At 42.0% G+C, this 17,979-nt stretch overlaps 12 non-coding genes across 12 annotated transcripts; all 12 read left to right on the forward strand.

Moving 5' to 3' along the window:
• The first annotated feature begins 339 nt into the window (after positions 1-339).
• TRNAR-ACG lies at positions 340-412 on the forward strand. The gene has a single exon. It is a non-coding gene; the product is annotated as a tRNA-Arg (tRNA).
• Positions 413-420: 8 nt separating this feature from the next.
• Positions 421-492, forward strand: TRNAH-GUG. Its single transcript has one exon. It is a non-coding gene; the product is annotated as a tRNA-His (tRNA).
• An 879-nt stretch (positions 493-1,371) lies between these two features.
• TRNAR-ACG lies at positions 1,372-1,444 on the forward strand. The gene has a single exon. It is a non-coding gene; the product is annotated as a tRNA-Arg (tRNA).
• Positions 1,445-1,452: 8 nt separating this feature from the next.
• On the forward strand, positions 1,453-1,524 carry TRNAH-GUG. The gene has a single exon. It is a non-coding gene; the product is annotated as a tRNA-His (tRNA).
• An 879-nt stretch (positions 1,525-2,403) lies between these two features.
• On the forward strand, positions 2,404-2,476 carry TRNAR-ACG. Its single transcript has one exon. It is a non-coding gene; the product is annotated as a tRNA-Arg (tRNA).
• An 8-nt stretch (positions 2,477-2,484) lies between these two features.
• Positions 2,485-2,556, forward strand: TRNAH-GUG. The gene has a single exon. It is a non-coding gene; the product is annotated as a tRNA-His (tRNA).
• Positions 2,557-3,435: 879 nt separating this feature from the next.
• On the forward strand, positions 3,436-3,508 carry TRNAR-ACG. The gene has a single exon. It is a non-coding gene; the product is annotated as a tRNA-Arg (tRNA).
• Positions 3,509-3,516: 8 nt separating this feature from the next.
• TRNAH-GUG lies at positions 3,517-3,588 on the forward strand. Its single transcript has one exon. It is a non-coding gene; the product is annotated as a tRNA-His (tRNA).
• Positions 3,589-4,467: 879 nt separating this feature from the next.
• On the forward strand, positions 4,468-4,540 carry TRNAR-ACG. Its single transcript has one exon. It is a non-coding gene; the product is annotated as a tRNA-Arg (tRNA).
• An 8-nt stretch (positions 4,541-4,548) lies between these two features.
• On the forward strand, positions 4,549-4,620 carry TRNAH-GUG. The gene has a single exon. It is a non-coding gene; the product is annotated as a tRNA-His (tRNA).
• An 879-nt stretch (positions 4,621-5,499) lies between these two features.
• Positions 5,500-5,572, forward strand: TRNAR-ACG. The gene has a single exon. It is a non-coding gene; the product is annotated as a tRNA-Arg (tRNA).
• Positions 5,573-5,580: 8 nt separating this feature from the next.
• TRNAH-GUG lies at positions 5,581-5,652 on the forward strand. Its single transcript has one exon. It is a non-coding gene; the product is annotated as a tRNA-His (tRNA).
• Positions 5,653-17,979: the final 12,327 nt, after the last annotated feature.

Genomic DNA, 17,979 nt, shown 5'->3' on the forward strand with positions numbered 1-17,979 from the left:
TTTTTACTTTTATTTGTAACTTTTCCTCTCCACTGTTGTATAAAATCTTCTTGGATTTTTTAGGAAATAGACAACAAGTTTCATCTCCTGCATGGCTTCTTGTTCTGGTTGCTTTTGATGGCAGCCATCTGCAAAGTAGCGATTTCGCCTCTTGAAAAAATGTGTTGTTAGAAAAATAGAAACCTCACATGATTTTCAGATCATACGGAAATATTTAGTCTCCCACTGGTTCCTATTTGATTCCTAAGAGATGGAAGGTACTTATGGCAATAGTACCTTGCTGGAGGTTTTCCAGTGTGGCAGAAATGTGGTGCACAATTTTCCACTTATGGTACAGCAGGGCCAGTGGCGCAATGGATAACGCGTCTGACTACGGATCAGAAGATTGTAGGTTCGACTCCTACCTGGCTCGTGAATGTCGCCGTGATCGTATAGTGGTTAGTACTCTGTGTTGTGGCCGCAGCAACCCCGGTTCGAATCCGGGTCACGGCATTCACACTTTGCATCTCTCTTTAACTTCGTAATCACGCCAGTTCCATTTTGCCTCTGTTTATAACTTTTCCTCTCCACAGTTGTAAAATCGTCTTGCATTTTCCAGAAATTGACATCAGGTTTCATCTCCTGCATGATTGCTCGATCTCTTTGCTTTTCAGAGTACCTAACTGCAAAGTAGCCCTTTCGCCTGATGTAAAAGTGTGTTGGGAGAAAAATAGAAACCTCACGTGAATTGCATATGATCGCGAAAGATGTAGTCTCTGGCTAGTTCCTTTTTGATTCCTAAGAGATTTAAGACACTTATGGTAAAAGTACCCGGTTGGATGGTATACAGTGCTTCAGAAATGGGGCGCATGATTTTGCGTCTCCATGCCAGAGGGGCCAGTGGTCCAACGAAACACACCTCTAAATTCAGTTCGGAAGACTGTAGGTTTGTCCTCCAACATGGATTGTGAATGTTGCCATGATGGTATAGCAAGTTGCACTCTGCATTGTGGCCACAGTAAACCCATTCGAAATCCAGCTCCCGGAATTTCCTTTTTACTTTTATTTGTAACTTTTCCTCTCCACTGTTGTATAAAATCTTCTTGGATTTTTTAGGAAATAGACAACAAGTTTCATCTCCTGCATGGCTTCTTGTTCTGGTTGCTTTTGATGGCAGCCATCTGCAAAGTAGCGATTTCGCCTCTTGAAAAAATGTGTTGTTAGAAAAATAGAAACCTCACATGATTTTCAGATCATACGGAAATATTTAGTCTCCCACTGGTTCCTATTTGATTCGTAAGAGATGGAAGGTACTTATGGCAATAGTACCTTGCTGGAGGTTTTCCAGTGTGGCAGAAATGTGGTGCACAATTTTCCACTTATGGTACAGCAGGGCCAGTGGCGCAATGGATAACGCGTCTGACTACGGATCAGAAGATTGTAGGTTCGACTCCTACCTGGCTCGTGAATGTCGCCGTGATCGTATAGTGGTTAGTACTCTGTGTTGTGGCCGCAGCAACCCCGGTTCGAATCCGGGTCACGGCATTCACACTTTGCATCTCTCTTTAACTTCGTAATCACGCCAGTTCCATTTTGCCTCTGTTTATAACTTTTCCTCTCCACAGTTGTAAAATCGTCTTGCATTTTCCAGAAATTGACATCAGGTTTCATCTCCTGCATGATTGCTCGATCTCTTTGCTTTTCAGAGTACCTAACTGCAAAGTAGCCCTTTCGCCTGATGTAAAAGTGTGTTGGGAGAAAAATAGAAACCTCACGTGAATTGCATATGATCGCGAAAGATGTAGTCTCTGGCTAGTTCCTTTTTGATTCCTAAGAGATTTAAGACACTTATGGTAAAAGTACCCGGTTGGATGGTATACAGTGCTTCAGAAATGGGGCGCATGATTTTGCGTCTCCATGCCAGAGGGGCCAGTGGTCCAACGAAACACACCTCTAAATTCAGTTCGGAAGACTGTAGGTTTGTCCTCCAACATGGATTGTGAATGTTGCCATGATGGTATAGCAAGTTGCACTCTGCATTGTGGCCACAGTAAACCCATTCGAAATCCAGCTCCCGGAATTTCCTTTTTACTTTTATTTGTAACTTTTCCTCTCCACTGTTGTATAAAATCTTCTTGGATTTTTTAGGAAATAGACAACAAGTTTCATCTCCTGCATGGCTTCTTGTTCTGGTTGCTTTTGATGGCAGCCATCTGCAAAGTAGCGATTTCGCCTCTTGAAAAAATGTGTTGTTAGAAAAATAGAAACCTCACATGATTTTCAGATCATACGGAAATATTTAGTCTCCCACTGGTTCCTATTTGATTCCTAAGAGATGGAAGGTACTTATGGCAATAGTACCTTGCTGGAGGTTTTCCAGTGTGGCAGAAATGTGGTGCACAATTTTCCACTTATGGTACAGCAGGGCCAGTGGTGCAATGGATAACGCGTCTGACTACGGATCAGAAGATTGTAGGTTCGACTCCTACCTGGCTCGTGAATGTCGCCGTGATCGTATAGTGGTTAGTACTCTGTGTTGTGGCCGCAGCAACCCCGGTTCGAATCCGGGTCATGGCATTCACACTTTGCATCTCTCTTTAACTTCGTAATCACGCCAGTTCCATTTTGCCTCTGTTTATAACTTTTCCTCTCCACAGTTGTAAAATCGTCTTGCATTTTCCAGAAATTGACATCAGGTTTCATCTCCTGCATGATTGCTCGATCTCTTTGCTTTTCAGAGTACCTAACTGCAAAGTAGCCCTTTCGCCTGATGTAAAAGTGTGTTGGGAGAAAAATAGAAACCTCACGTGAATTGCATATGATCGCGAAAGATGTAGTCTCTGGCTAGTTCCTTTTTGATTCCTAAGAGATTTAAGACACTTATGGTAAAAGTACCCGGTTGGATGGTATACAGTGCTTCAGAAATGGGGCGCATGATTTTGCGTCTCCATGCCAGAGGGGCCAGTGGTCCAACGAAACACACCTCTAAATTCAGTTCGGAAGACTGTAGGTTTGTCCTCCAACATGGATTGTGAATGTTGCCATGATGGTATAGCAAGTTGCACTCTGCATTGTGGCCACAGTAAACCCATTCGAAATCCAGCTCCCGGAATTTCCTTTTTACTTTTATTTGTAACTTTTCCTCTCCACTGTTGTATAAAATCTTCTTGGATTTTTTAGGAAATAGACAACAAGTTTCATCTCCTGCATGGCTTCTTGTTCTGGTTGCTTTTGATGGCAGCCATCTGCAAAGTAGCGATTTCGCCTCTTGAAAAAATGTGTTGTTAGAAAAATAGAAACCTCACATGATTTTCAGATCATACGGAAATATTTAGTCTCCCACTGGTTCCTATTTGATTCCTAAGAGATGGAAGGTACTTATGGCAATAGTACCTTGCTGGAGGTTTTCCAGTGTGGCAGAAATGTGGTGCACAATTTTCCACTTATGGTACAGCAGGGCCAGTGGCGCAATGGATAACGCGTCTGACTACGGATCAGAAGATTGTAGGTTCGACTCCTACCTGGCTCGTGAATGTCGCCGTGATCGTATAGTGGTTAGTACTCTGTGTTGTGGCCGCAGCAACCCCGGTTCGAATCCGGGTCACGGCATTCACACTTTGCATCTCTCTTTAACTTCGTAATCACGCCAGTTCCATTTTGCCTCTGTTTATAACTTTTCCTCTCCACAGTTGTAAAATCGTCTTGCATTTTCCAGAAATTGACATCAGGTTTCATCTCCTGCATGATTGCTCGATCTCTTTGCTTTTCAGAGTACCTAACTGCAAAGTAGCCCTTTCGCCTGATGTAAAAGTGTGTTGGGAGAAAAATAGAAACCTCACGTGAATTGCATATGATCGCGAAAGATGTAGTCTCTGGCTAGTTCCTTTTTGATTCCTAAGAGATTTAAGACACTTATGGTAAAAGTACCCGGTTGGATGGTATACAGTGCTTCAGAAATGGGGCGCATGATTTTGCGTCTCCATGCCAGAGGGGCCAGTGGTCCAACGAAACACACCTCTAAATTCAGTTCGGAAGACTGTAGGTTTGTCCTCCAACATGGATTGTGAATGTTGCCATGATGGTATAGCAAGTTGCACTCTGCATTGTGGCCACAGTAAACCCATTCGAAATCCAGCTCCCGGAATTTCCTTTTTACTTTTATTTGTAACTTTTCCTCTCCACTGTTGTATAAAATCTTCTTGGATTTTTTAGGAAATAGACAACAAGTTTCATCTCCTGCATGGCTTCTTGTTCTGGTTGCTTTTGATGGCAGCCATCTGCAAAGTAGCGATTTCGCCTCTTGAAAAAATGTGTTGTTAGAAAAATAGAAACCTCACATGATTTTCAGATCATACGGAAATATTTAGTCTCCCACTGGTTCCTATTTGATTCGTAAGAGATGGAAGGTACTTATGGCAATAGTACCTTGCTGGAGGTTTTCCAGTGTGGCAGAAATGTGGTGCACAATTTTCCACTTATGGTACAGCAGGGCCAGTGGCGCAATGGATAAAGCATCTGACTACGGATCAGAAGATTGTAGGTTCAACTCCTACCTGGCTCGTGAATGTCGCCGTGATCGTATAGTGGTTAGTACTCTGTGTTGTGGCCGCAGCAACCCCGGTTCGAATCCGGGTCACGGCATTCACACTTTGCATCTCTCTTTAACTTCGTAATCACGCCAGTTCCATTTTGCCTCTGTTTATAACTTTTCCTCTCCACAGTTGTAAAATCGTCTTGCATTTTCCAGAAATTGACATCAGGTTTCATCTCCTGCATGATTGCTCGATCTCTTTGCTTTTCAGAGTACCTAACTGCAAAGTAGCCCTTTCGCCTGATGTAAAAGTGTGTTGGGAGAAAAATAGAAACCTCACGTGAATTGCATATGATCGCGAAAGATGTAGTCTCTGGCTAGTTCCTTTTTGATTCCTAAGAGATTTAAGACACTTATGGTAAAAGTACCCGGTTGGATGGTATACAGTGCTTCAGAAATGGGGCGCATGATTTTGCGTCTCCATGCCAGAGGGGCCAGTGGTCCAACGAAACACACCTCTAAATTCAGTTCGGAAGACTGTAGGTTTGTCCTCCAACATGGATTGTGAATGTTGCCATGATGGTATAGCAAGTTGCACTCTGCATTGTGGCCACAGTAAACCCATTCGAAATCCAGCTCCCGGAATTTCCTTTTTACTTTTATTTGTAACTTTTCCTCTCCACTGTTGTATAAAATCTTCTTGGATTTTTTAGGAAATAGACAACAAGTTTCATCTCCTGCATGGCTTCTTGTTCTGGTTGCTTTTGATGGCAGCCATCTGCAAAGTAGCGATTTCGCCTCTTGAAAAAATGTGTTGTTAGAAAAATAGAAACCTCACATGATTTTCAGATCATACGGAAATATTTAGTCTCCCACTGGTTCCTATTTGATTCCTAAGAGATGGAAGGTACTTATGGCAATAGTACCTTGCTGGAGGTTTTCCAGTGTGGCAGAAATGTGGTGCACAATTTTCCACTTATGGTACAGCAGGGCCAGTGGCGCAATGGATAAAGCATCTGACTACGGATCAGAAGATTGTAGGTTCGACTCCTACCTGGCTCGTGAATGTCGCCGTGATCGTATAGTGGTTAGTACTCTGTGTTGTGGCCGCAGCAACCCCGGTTCGAATCCGGGTCATGGCATTCACACTTTGCATCTCTCTTTAACTTCGTAATCACGCCAGTTCCATTTTGCCTCTGTTTATAACTTTTCCTCTCCACAGTTGTAAAATCGTCTTGCATTTTCCAGAAATTGACATCAGGTTTCATCTCCTGCATGATTGCTCGATCTCTTTGCTTTTCAGAGTACCTAACTGCAAAGTAGCCCTTTCGCCTGATGTAAAAGTGTGTTGGGAGAAAAATAGAAACCTCACGTGAATTGCATATGATCGCGAAAGATGTAGTCTCTGGCTAGTTCCTTTTTGATTCCTAAGAGATTTAAGACACTTATGGTAAAAGTACCCGGTTGGATGGTATACAGTGCTTCAGAAATGGGGCGCATGATTTTGCGTCTCCATGCCAGAGGGGCCAGTGGTCCAACGAAACACACCTCTAAATTCAGTTCGGAAGACTGTAGGTTTGTCCTCCAACATGGATTGTGAATGTTGCCATGATGGTATAGCAAGTTGCACTCTGCATTGTGGCCACAGTAAACCCATTCGAAATCCAGCTCCCGGAATTTCCTTTTTACTTTTATTTGTAACTTTTCCTCTCCACTGTTGTATAAAATCTTCTTGGATTTTTTAGGAAATAGACAACAAGTTTCATCTCCTGCATGGCTTCTTGTTCTGGTTGCTTTTGATGGCAGCCATCTGCAAAGTAGCGATTTCGCCTCTTGAAAAAATGTGTTGTATGAAGGGTTTTGGAACCGCGCTGCTCTGGACCAAGTCTCCCGATAAACGTGGATGGCAGAGGATGAGCCCCTTTCTCCCAACACCCAAAGGATCCAATCTTCAAAAGATCTCCTCCTCTAAGGGTTTAAATGGGATAGGCAGAATAGTGAAGCACCCTTTGCAATTTTTTCTTAAAAGGTTTTATTATACTCACAAGAGTTGGTAGACAAAAAGCATATAATACAAATTATCAGAACGTCAGGTTCCTGCCCGACCCGGGTTTCGCTGTATCGCTTCCTCAGGGGCATCTGCTGTGCATGCTTGCACTCCGGCCCTTAAATAGCCCAGCTGCTCTTAATCAGTTAACCAGTAAGGTTCCGGAACATGCAGCAGTTACTAAAACAGTTGTACATCTCACATCCTTAATTTGTCATTGTTGTTCCTTTATGCTTTCACAAACACATTAGATATGAAGATAAGGAAGGTTCCTTCCTCCTTTATGAGAGTCATAAAATCATACATAAAACATATAAAACATTAATGAAATAAAAATAGGGGATCATTTCCCTCTATTATAAATTAAACAAACCACATTTCTATCCTTATGTTGCCGCACCATTACATATTAAATTGCAGCCTAATTCGCATTATAACATCATATAACCAAAATCTACATTATCGTTCCTAGTATCCACCCACTCCTAGTGCATAGTGTCGGTATCCCCCGCCCATTCTTACTAGCGTCATCCAGGTATCCCTGCCCCACCTCCCTCCTCTGTCATAATATCATGTGGCAGCACCGCCCAATAGAACGGTCCGAATATCATGACGTCACTCACAGGTCCTTGAGAAACCAAATAAAGGAGGACAGATGCCGACATGGGTACAGACAGGCTACTGGAGCATATATTGAATGTATAACTGTCCCCTAAACTGCCTATTCCTGAATCTTATATCCACCAATCTCCACCTAATTCCTCCTATAGCGCAATACGGGTATCCTCGACCCCGCCTCCTTCCCCCGGCGTGCGTCTCTTGGGGCACCATCACTCCGCCCCCACGACGTCACCCACAGGTCCTTAGGAGGCGCGGTGGTGGAGAGCCAGATCACGCCAATAGGCGCAAGTTACAGTATACAAGGTTTCAAATCAAATTCAATATTAAGCCCTCCTGGTTGTAGGGTCCCTAATTGATAGATCCACTCCACCTCTTTCTTATTAATCTGTGCCAAAGCATCCCCTCCTCGCCAGTGATGTTTAACACTTTCTACTCCCACAAATGTTAGACCTCGCGGATTTTTTTCATGCTTTAATTTAAAATGTGCCGATACACTATGGGTCATCAGGCCTTTTTTTATATTACGTAAATGTTCCTGTATTCTGACTTTCAGTTTCCTGACCGTCCTGCCCACGTACTGGAGCCCGCAAGGGCACTCCAGCACGTATACCATACCCTCTTTTTCACACGAGCAATCTCCTCTTATACGGAAATCAGCCCCATTCTTTTTTGATGTTATAAAATTGGTGTATCTCTGCCGTTCTTTCGAATTCCGGTTCTTACATCCTGCGCAAAATCCGCACCAGGTGAATTTTCCTCCATTTTTCTGGGTCTTAATGTTTATTGGGGGGATGGCACTATGCACAAGTTTTGTTCTAATGCTTGCTGGTTTTTTAAATATAAAAGAGGGATTCTTTGGTATCGTTTTTCCTAGTATCGGGTCATTCTTTAGAATAGCCCAATTCTTTTTTACCATTTTCTTAATGTTGTCGGACATTGAGCAAAATTTGGTTACAAAGGAGAATCTATAGTCCCTATCCACCTTTTTGTTAATCTCTATGTTTAATTCCTTTCCTCCCACTTTTTCTAACTCCACACTCTGTATACACTCATCCAGAACAGTCTCATTATAACCTCTCTCCAAAAACCTATCTTTTAGTACCCCGCATTGTGTCCTATAGTCGCTCATCACTGTACAGTTACGGGCCATCCTCTTAAACTGACCTTTCGGTATGTTCTTGAGCCATGGGCCGTAATGACAGCTCTTGATGTCAATGTAGGAGTTCACATCTGTTTCCTTAAAAAAGGACTTAGTCATGTAACGGCCATCTTCTATCCGTATGCACAGGTCTAGAAAGTTAACACTCTCATTACTGATATCCCCCACAAATCGTAGGTTCCAGTCATTATTGTTCAGTTGGTCAATGAACAACTCGAGTCCCTCTCTTCCTCCTTCCCACACTAGGAGACAGTCATCGATGTACCTCCTCCAGAAGGTCAGTTTGCCTCCTGCGGTGTCCGCTCCTAGTGTGGGAAGGATGGCACTCTCCTCCCATGCACCCATAAAAATATTTGCAAAACTGGGGGCGAATTTCGCCCCCATCGCAGTACCAATGCACTGTACGTAATATGAGTCCCTGAACCAAAAATAGTTATGATCGAGGCAATAACTGAGGCATCCTAAAATAAAATCTCTCTGTGGATCCCCTATTCTTTCATCATTCCTAATCCTACTTTCTACCGCCTCCATCCCTAATTTTTTTGGGATGACAGTGTACAGGGATGCCACGTCAATTGTGGCCATCCATGTATTCACAGTTGGGGGACTAAGGCCTTCAATAAGATCTAACACGGATCCAGTGTCCTTTAAATGCGAGGGGTTTTGCAACACGTATCCTTGCAGATAAAAGTCAATGTATTCCGTGACCCTGCACGTCAACGAGTTAAGCCCCGAAACAATTGGCCTCCCCGGAGGGTCTATTGGATTTTTATGTACTTTGGGCAGATGGTAAATCACCGGTACTAGCGGGAATGGGATGGAAAGGTATTCATATTCTTTTTTATTCAAAATTCCTTTTTTAAAACCCTCTGATAGAATGTTATCCAGAGTCAATTTATACTCCTGGGTGGGGTTACTTTTCAATTTTTTGTATGTTGTTGTATCTGATACTAATCTTGCCATTTCGGCTTCATATTTTTCTTTGTTCATTACAACAACCCCCCCTCCTTTATCAGCTGGCTTTATAATAATATCTGGGTTGTTTTCCAGATCTTTAAGGGCTTTTCTCTCTTTATATGTTAAATTTTGTGTCCCCTTATCCATATCCATCTCTTCCAACTCCTTTAATAGACCAGTTTTAAAGGCCTCTACACATTCGTTATTGGGATTTTTCGGAAAAAACTTTGATTTTTCTTTCATTTTTGTATGTAGGATCTCCCTATCCTTATCCGATTTTATATTAATCCCTTCAACATTTATGTTCTGTGGTGCAGGGTTATTAATCCAATATTTGGCCATATTTATTTTTCTGATGAATTTATGAATATCCAAAAATGCCTCAAACTTATTGATCCTCTGGCTTGGTGCATATTTCAAGCCCTTACTCAGGACATTCTTTTCTCCCTCTGTTAGGGTATGACTACTTAAGTTAAAGATTCCTCTTATATCTCCTTGCTCCTTTTCATTTTTGGGCTTATTTTTCCCTTTTCCCCTTTTTCCTCTACCAGGCTTCTTTTTTGTGGGGTCCTTACTGCTTGTTCTCTTAGTTCTCCTTCCCTCTGTACTCCTTTTATGCCCTGGTGGGGAAAATTTTGCTCATCCTGTGGTCTCAAACTCTGTCTGTCTCCCTCCTCAGTATCCCTTTTTGGTTCTTCTCCATAGCTGTTTCTTTCATAATGGGCTCCTTTTCCATAATGACTCATATTATAGTTTTCATTATAGTTTTCCTGTGGTCTCCATTTAGGTTTTCCCCTATATCCTCCTCCCTGATGTGACTGTCTGTATGGTGGTCTGTATTGCTGCCCCCTATATCCATTGTTATACCCGAAATTCCCATTATACTGTCCTCCTCTATAATCCTGATTAGGACCCCAACCACCCCATTGTCGGCCTCCATGGTTATACTGATATGCACTGTTTTGCGGGTGCCTATGATGGTTCGTTCTCCCTGAATGCGAATTATATGCATATGTATTTTCCCTATTCTGCTGATAATAATTGTCATGGTTTCGATTGTAATACCCATGATTCTGCTGCGGCATATACTCATTAACTTGTGGTTTATAGTTGTTTTTAAAAACTTTTTGTTTCCCCACCCCATTCTCAAGTTTCGTAAAACCTCCAGTGTAGTCTCCAGGGTTTGGATTACTATCACTGCATTCATCCACAAATATCGTTTCTGACCCAATCCCCTCCGTGTTTTTTTGCTTATTCTTCCATTTATATATCATATCTGTTTTGTAATCATTACAGATTTTGGCATATTTCTTTTGTTTTTTACTCCTAATTTCTTGTTCGGATTTGAGCACAGATTCTTGACATTGCTTACTACATTTCTCATATATCTCTCTATTGGCATTTATTAGTGGATTAATCACCTCCTGTAAATCATCAATGGCCTTATTAATCTTCCTTAGTTTGTTCTTTCGAACCACAATAATATATTGCATAGCTTTCCAGGCACATTCATTCATTACTTTCTCCCAACCCACTAAATCTTCCTCCTCCTCAGTTACCAAAGGGAGTTGCCATCTCAGACCTTCTGGGATCCTGCCTTCCATTAGGAATCGCTCCAAGGAGGCAATGTCCCAGGTGGTCCTGATTTCCCTAGTGAACTCTCTTTCCAGTTTCACAAATAGTAATCGCATGTCATCCTGCCCTTTGTCAATATCATACGGAGTTTCATTAAACACATCAAGATTGCACTTAAAATTAGCTCTAAAATCAAAAATGTCCATGTTGTTAACAAGACTTAATGACCCACAAATACAGGTAAAAAAGCAAAATGAAAAGTCAGTCCTGTGTCCCAACACCGACAAATTACTTGCGCTGCTGCTGGTCCCGGAGTAGTGTGGTAGGTCATACACACTGGTGAATACAATATGAAGGGTTTTGGAACCGCGCTGCTCTGGACCAAGTCTCCCGATAAACGTGGATGGCAGAGGATGAGCCCCTTTCTCCCAACACCCAAAGGATCCAATCTTCAAAAGATCTCCTCCTCTAAGGGTTTAAATGGGATAGGCAGAATAGTGAAGCACCCTTTGCAATTTTTTCTTAAAAGGTTTTATTATACTCACAAGAGTTGGTAGACAAAAAGCATATAATACAAATTATCAGAACGTCAGGTTCCTGCCCGACCCGGGTTTCGCTGTATCGCTTCCTCAGGGGCATCTGCTGTGCATGCTTGCACTCCGGCCCTTAAATAGCCCAGCTGCTCTTAATCAGTTAACCAGTAAGGTTCCGGAACATGCAGCAGTTACTAAAACAGTTGTACATCTCACATCCTTAATTTGTCATTGTTGTTCCTTTATGCTTTCACAAACACATTAGATATGAAGATAAGGAAGGTTCCTTCCTCCTTTATGAGAGTCATAAAATCATACATAAAACATATAAAACATTAATGAAATAAAAATAGGGGATCATTTCCCTCTATTATAAATTAAACAAACCACATTTCTATCCTTATGTTGCCGCACCATTACATATTAAATTGCAGCCTAATTCGCATTATAACATCATTTAACCAAAATCTACATTATCGTTCCTAGTATCCACCCACTCCTAGTGCATAGTGTCAGTATCCCCCGCCCATTCTTACTAGCGTCATCCAGGTATCCCTGCCCCACCTCCCTCCTCTGTCATAATATCATGTGGCAGCACCGCCCAATAGAACGGTCCGAATATCATGACGTCACTCACAGGTCCTTGAGAAACCAAATAAAGGAGGACAGATGCCGACATGGGTACAGACAGGCTACTGGAGCATATATTGAATGTATAACTGTCCCCTAAACTGCCTATTCCTGAATCTTATATCCACCAATCTCCACCTAGATTCAGGAATAGGCAGTTTAGGGGACAGTTATACATTCAATATATGCTCCAGTAGCCTGTCTGTACCCATGTCGGCATCTGTCCTCCTTTATTTGGTTTCTCAAGGACCTGTGAGTGACGTCATGATATTCGGACCGTTCTATTGGGCGGTGCTGCCACATGATATTATGACAGAGGAGGGAGGTGGGGCAGGGATACCTGGATGACGCTAGTAAGAATGGGCGGGGGATACTGACACTATGCACTAGGAGTGGGTGGATACTAGGAACGATAATGTAGATTTTGGTTATATGATGTTATAATGCGAATTAGGCTGCAATTTAATATGTAATGGTGCGGCAACATAAGGATAGAAATGTGGTTTGTTTAATTTATAATAGAGGGAAATGATCCCCTATTTTTATTTCATTAATGTTTTATATGTTTTATGTATGATTTTATGACTCTCATAAAGGAGGAAGGAACCTTCCTTATCTTCATATCTAATGTGTTTGTGAAAGCATAAAGGAACAACAATGACAAATTAAGGATGTGAGATGTACAACTGTTTTAGTAACTGCTGCATGTTCCGGAACCTTACTGGTTAACTGATTAAGAGCAGCTGGGCTATTTAAGGGCCGGAGTGCAAGCATGCACAGCAGATGCCCCTGAGGAAGCGATACAGCGAAACCCGGGTCGGGCAGGAACCTGACGTTCTGATAATTTGTATTATATGCTTTTTGTCTACCAACTCTTGTGAGTATAATAAAACCTTTTAAGAAAAAATTGCAAAGGGTGCTTCACTATTCTGCCTATCCCATTTAAACCCTTAGAGGAGGAGATCTTTTGAAGATTGGATCCTTTGGGTGTTGGGAGAAAGGGGCTCATCCTCTGCCATCCACGTTTATCGGGAGACTTGGTCCAGAGCAGCGCGGTTCCAAAACCCTTCATATTGTATTCACCAGTGTGTATGACCTACCACACTACTCCGGGACCAGCAGCAGCGCAAGTAATTTGTCGGTGTTGGGACACAGGACTGACTTTTCATTTTGCTTTTTTACCTGTATTTGTGGGTCATTAAGTCTTGTTAACAACATGGACATTTTTGATTTTAGAGCTAATTTTAAGTGCAATCTTGATGTGTTTAATGAAACTCCGTATGATATTGACAAAGGGCAGGATGACATGCGATTACTATTTGTGAAACTGGAAAGAGAGTTCACTAGGGAAATCAGGACCACCTGGGACATTGCCTCCTTGGAGCGATTCCTAATGGAAGGCAGGATCCCAGAAGGTCTGAGATGGCAACTCCCTTTGGTAACTGAGGAGGAGGAAGATTTAGTGGGTTGGGAGAAAGTAATGAATGAATGTGCCTGGAAAGCTATGCAATATATTATTGTGGTTCGAAAGAACAAACTAAGGAAGATTAATAAGGCCATTGATGATTTACAGGAGGTGATTAATCCACTAATAAATGCCAATAGAGAGATATATGAGAAATGTAGTAAGCAATGTCAAGAATCTGTGCTCAAATCCGAACAAGAAATTAGGAGTAAAAAACAAAAGAAATATGCCAAAATCTGTAATGATTACAAAACAGATATGATATATAAATGGAAGAATAAGCAAAAAAACACGGAGGGGATTGGGTCAGAAACGATATTTGTGGATGAATGCAGTGATAGTAATCCAAACCCTGGAGACTACACTGGAGGTTTTACGAAACTTGAGAATGGGGTGGGGAAACAAAAAGTTTTTAAAAACAACTATAAACCACAAGTTAATGAGTATATGCCGCAGCAGAATCATGGGTATTACAATCGAAACCATGACAATTATTATCAGCAGAATAGGGAAAATACATATGCATATAATTCGCATTCAGGGAGAACGAACCATCATAGGCACCCGCAAAACAGTGCATATCAGTATAACCATGGAGGCCGACAATGGGGTGGTTGGGGTCCTAATCAGGATTATAGAGGAGGACAGTATAATGGGAATTTCGGGTATAACAATGGATATAGGGGGCAGCAATACAGACCACCATACAGACAGTCACATCAGGGAGGAGGATATAGGGGAAACCTAAATGGAGACCACAGGAAAACTATAATGAAAACTATAATATGAGTCATTATGGAAAAGGAGCCCATTATGAAAGAAACAGCTATGGAGAAGAACCAAAAAGGGATACTGAGGAGGGAGACAGACAGAGTTTGAGACCACAGGATGAGCAAAATTTTCCCCACCAGGGCATAAAAGGAGTACAGAGGGAAGGAGAACTAAGAGAACAAGCAGTAAGGACCCCACAAAAAAGAAGCCTGGTAGAGGAAAAAGGGGAAAAGGGAAAAATAAGCCCAAAAATGAAAAGGAGCAAGGAGATATAAGAGGAATCTTTAACTTAAGTAGTCATACCCTAACAGAGGGAGAAAAGAATGTCCTGAGTAAGGGCTTGAAATATGCACCAAGCCAGAGGATCAATAAGTTTGAGGCATTTTTGGATATTCATAAATTCATCAGAAAAATAAATATGGCCAAATATTGGATTAATAACCCTGCACCACAGAACATAAATGTTGAAGGGATTAATATAAAATCGGATAAGGATAGGGAGATCCTACATACAAAAATGAAAGAAAAATCAAAGTTTTTTCCGAAAAATCCCAATAACGAATGTGTAGAGGCCTTTAAAACTGGTCTATTAAAGGAGTTGGAAGAGATGGATATGGATAAGGGGACACAAAATTTAACATATAAAGAGAGAAAAGCCCTTAAAGATCTGGAAAACAACCCAGATATTATTATAAAGCCAGCTGATAAAGGAGGGGGGGTTGTTGTAATGAACAAAGAAAAATATGAAGCCGAAATGGCAAGATTAGTATCAGATACAACAACATACAAAAAATTGAAAAGTAACCCCACCCAGGAGTATAAATTGACTCTGGATAACATTCTATCAGAGGGTTTTAAAAAAGGAATTTTGAATAAAAAAGAATATGAATACCTTTCCATCCCATTCCCGCTAGTACCGGTGATTTACCATCTGCCCAAAGTACATAAAAATCCAATAGACCCTCCGGGGAGGCCAATTGTTTCGGGGCTTAACTCGTTGACGTGCAGGGTCACGGAATACATTGACTTTTATCTGCAAGGATACGTGTTGCAAAACCCCTCGCATTTAAAGGACACTGGATCCGTGTTAGATCTTATTGAAGGCCTTAGTCCCCCAACTGTGAATACATGGATGGCCACAATTGACGTGGCATCCCTGTACACTGTCATCCCAAAAAAATTAGGGATGGAGGCGGTAGAAAGTAGGATTAGGAATGATGAAAGAATAGGGGATCCACAGAGAGATTTTATTTTAGGATGCCTCAGTTATTGCCTCGATCATAACTATTTTTGGTTCAGGGACTCATATTACGTACAGTGCATTGGTACTGCGATGGGGGCGAAATTCGCCCCCAGTTTTGCAAATATTTTTATGGGTGCATGGGAGGAGAGTGCCATCCTTCCCACACTAGGAGCGGACACCGCAGGAGGCAAACTGACCTTCTGGAGGAGGTACATCGATGACTGTCTCCTAGTGTGGGAAGGAGGAAGAGAGGGACTCGAGTTGTTCATTGACCAACTGAACAATAATGACTGGAACCTACGATTTGTGGGGGATATCAGTAATGAGAGTGTTAACTTTCTAGACCTGTGCATACGGATAGAAGATGGCCGTTACATGACTAAGTCCTTTTTTAAGGAAACAGATGTGAACTCCTACATTGACATCAAGAGCTGTCATTACGGCCCATGGCTCAAGAACATACCGAAAGGTCAGTTTAAGAGGATGGCCCGTAACTGTACAGTGATGAGCGACTATAGGACACAATGCGGGGTACTAAAAGATAGGTTTTTGGAGAGAGGTTATAATGAGACTGTTCTGGATGAGTGTATACAGAGTGTGGAGTTAGAAAAAGTGGGAGGAAAGGAATTAAACATAGAGATTAACAAAAAGGTGGATAGGGACTATAGATTCTCCTTTGTAACCAAATTTTGCTCAATGTCCGACAACATTAAGAAAATGGTAAAAAAGAATTGGGCTATTCTAAAGAATGACCCGATACTAGGAAAAACGATACCAAAGAATCCCTCTTTTATATTTAAAAAAGCAGCAAGCATTAGAACAAAACTTGTGCATAGTGCCATCCCCCCAATAAACATTAAGACCCAGAAAAATGGAGGAAAATTCACCTGGTGCGGATTTTGCGCAGGATGTAAGAACCGGAATTCGAAAGAACGGCAGAGATACACCAATTTTATAACATCAAAAAAGAATGGGGCTGATTTCCGTATAAGAGGAGATTGCTCGTGTGAAAAAGAGGGTATGGTATACGTGCTGGAGTGCCCTTGCGGGCTCCAGTACGTGGGCAGGACGGTCAGGAAACTGAAAGTCAGAATACAGGAACATTTACGTAATATAAAAAAAGGCCTGATGACCCATAGTGTATCGGCACATTTTAAATTAAAGCATGAAAAAAATCCGCGAGGTCTAACATTTGTGGGAGTAGAAAGTGTTAAACATCACTGGCGAGGAGGGGATGCTTTGGCACAGATTAATAAGAAAGAGGTGGAGTGGATCTATCAATTAGGGACCCTACAACCAGGAGGGCTTAATATTGAATTTGATTTGAAACCTTGTATACTGTAACTTGCGCCTATTGGCGTGATCTGGCTCTCCACCACCGCGCCTCCTAAGGACCTGTGGGTGACGTCGTGGGGGCGGAGTGATGGTGCCCCAAGAGACGCACGCCGGGGGAAGGAGGCGGGGTCAAGGATACCCGTATTGCGCTATAGGAGGAATTAGGTGGAGATTGGTGGATATAAGATTCAGGAATAGGCAGTTTAGGGGACAGTTATACATTCAATATATGCTCCAGTAGCCTGTCTGTACCCATGTCGGCATCTGTCCTCCTTTATTTGGTTTCTCAAGGACCTGTGAGTGACGTCATGATATTCGGACCGTTCTATTGGGCGGTGCTGCCACATGATATTATGACAGAGGAGGGAGGTGGGGCAGGGATACCTGGATGACGCTAGTAAGAATGGGCGGGGGATACTGACACTATGCACTAGGAGTGGGTGGATACTAGGAACGATAATGTAGATTTTGGTTATATGATGTTATAATGCGAATTAGGCTGCAATTTAATATGTAATGGTGCGGCAACATAAGGATAGAAATGTGGTTTGTTTAATTTATAATAGAGGGAAATGATCCCCTATTTTTATTTCATTAATGTTTTATATGTTTTATGTATGATTTTATGACTCTCATAAAGGAGGAAGGAACCTTCCTTATCTTCATATCTAATGTGTTTGTGAAAGCATAAAGGAACAACAATGACAAATTAAGGATGTGAGATGTACAACTGTTTTAGTAACTGCTGCATGTTCCGGAACCTTACTGGTTAACTGATTAAGAGCAGCTGGGCTATTTAAGGGCCGGAGTGCAAGCATGCACAGCAGATGCCCCTGAGGAAGCGATACAGCGAAACCCGGGTCGGGCAGGAACCTGACGTTCTGATAATTTGTATTATATGCTTTTTGTCTACCAACTCTTGTGAGTATAATAAAACCTTTTAAGAAAAAATTGCAAAGGGTGCTTCACTATTCTGCCTATCCCATTTAAACCCTTAGAGGAGGAGATCTTTTGAAGATTGGATCCTTTGGGTGTTGGGAGAAAGGGGCTCATCCTCTGCCATCCACGTTTATCGGGAGACTTGGTCCAGAGCAGCGCGGTTCCAAAACCCTTCATATTGTATTCACCAGTGT

The sequence above is a fragment of the Bufo bufo genome, chromosome 1 (genome assembly GCF_905171765.1).
Source record: "Bufo bufo chromosome 1, aBufBuf1.1, whole genome shotgun sequence".
Taxonomy (NCBI): domain Eukaryota; kingdom Metazoa; phylum Chordata; class Amphibia; order Anura; family Bufonidae; genus Bufo; species Bufo bufo.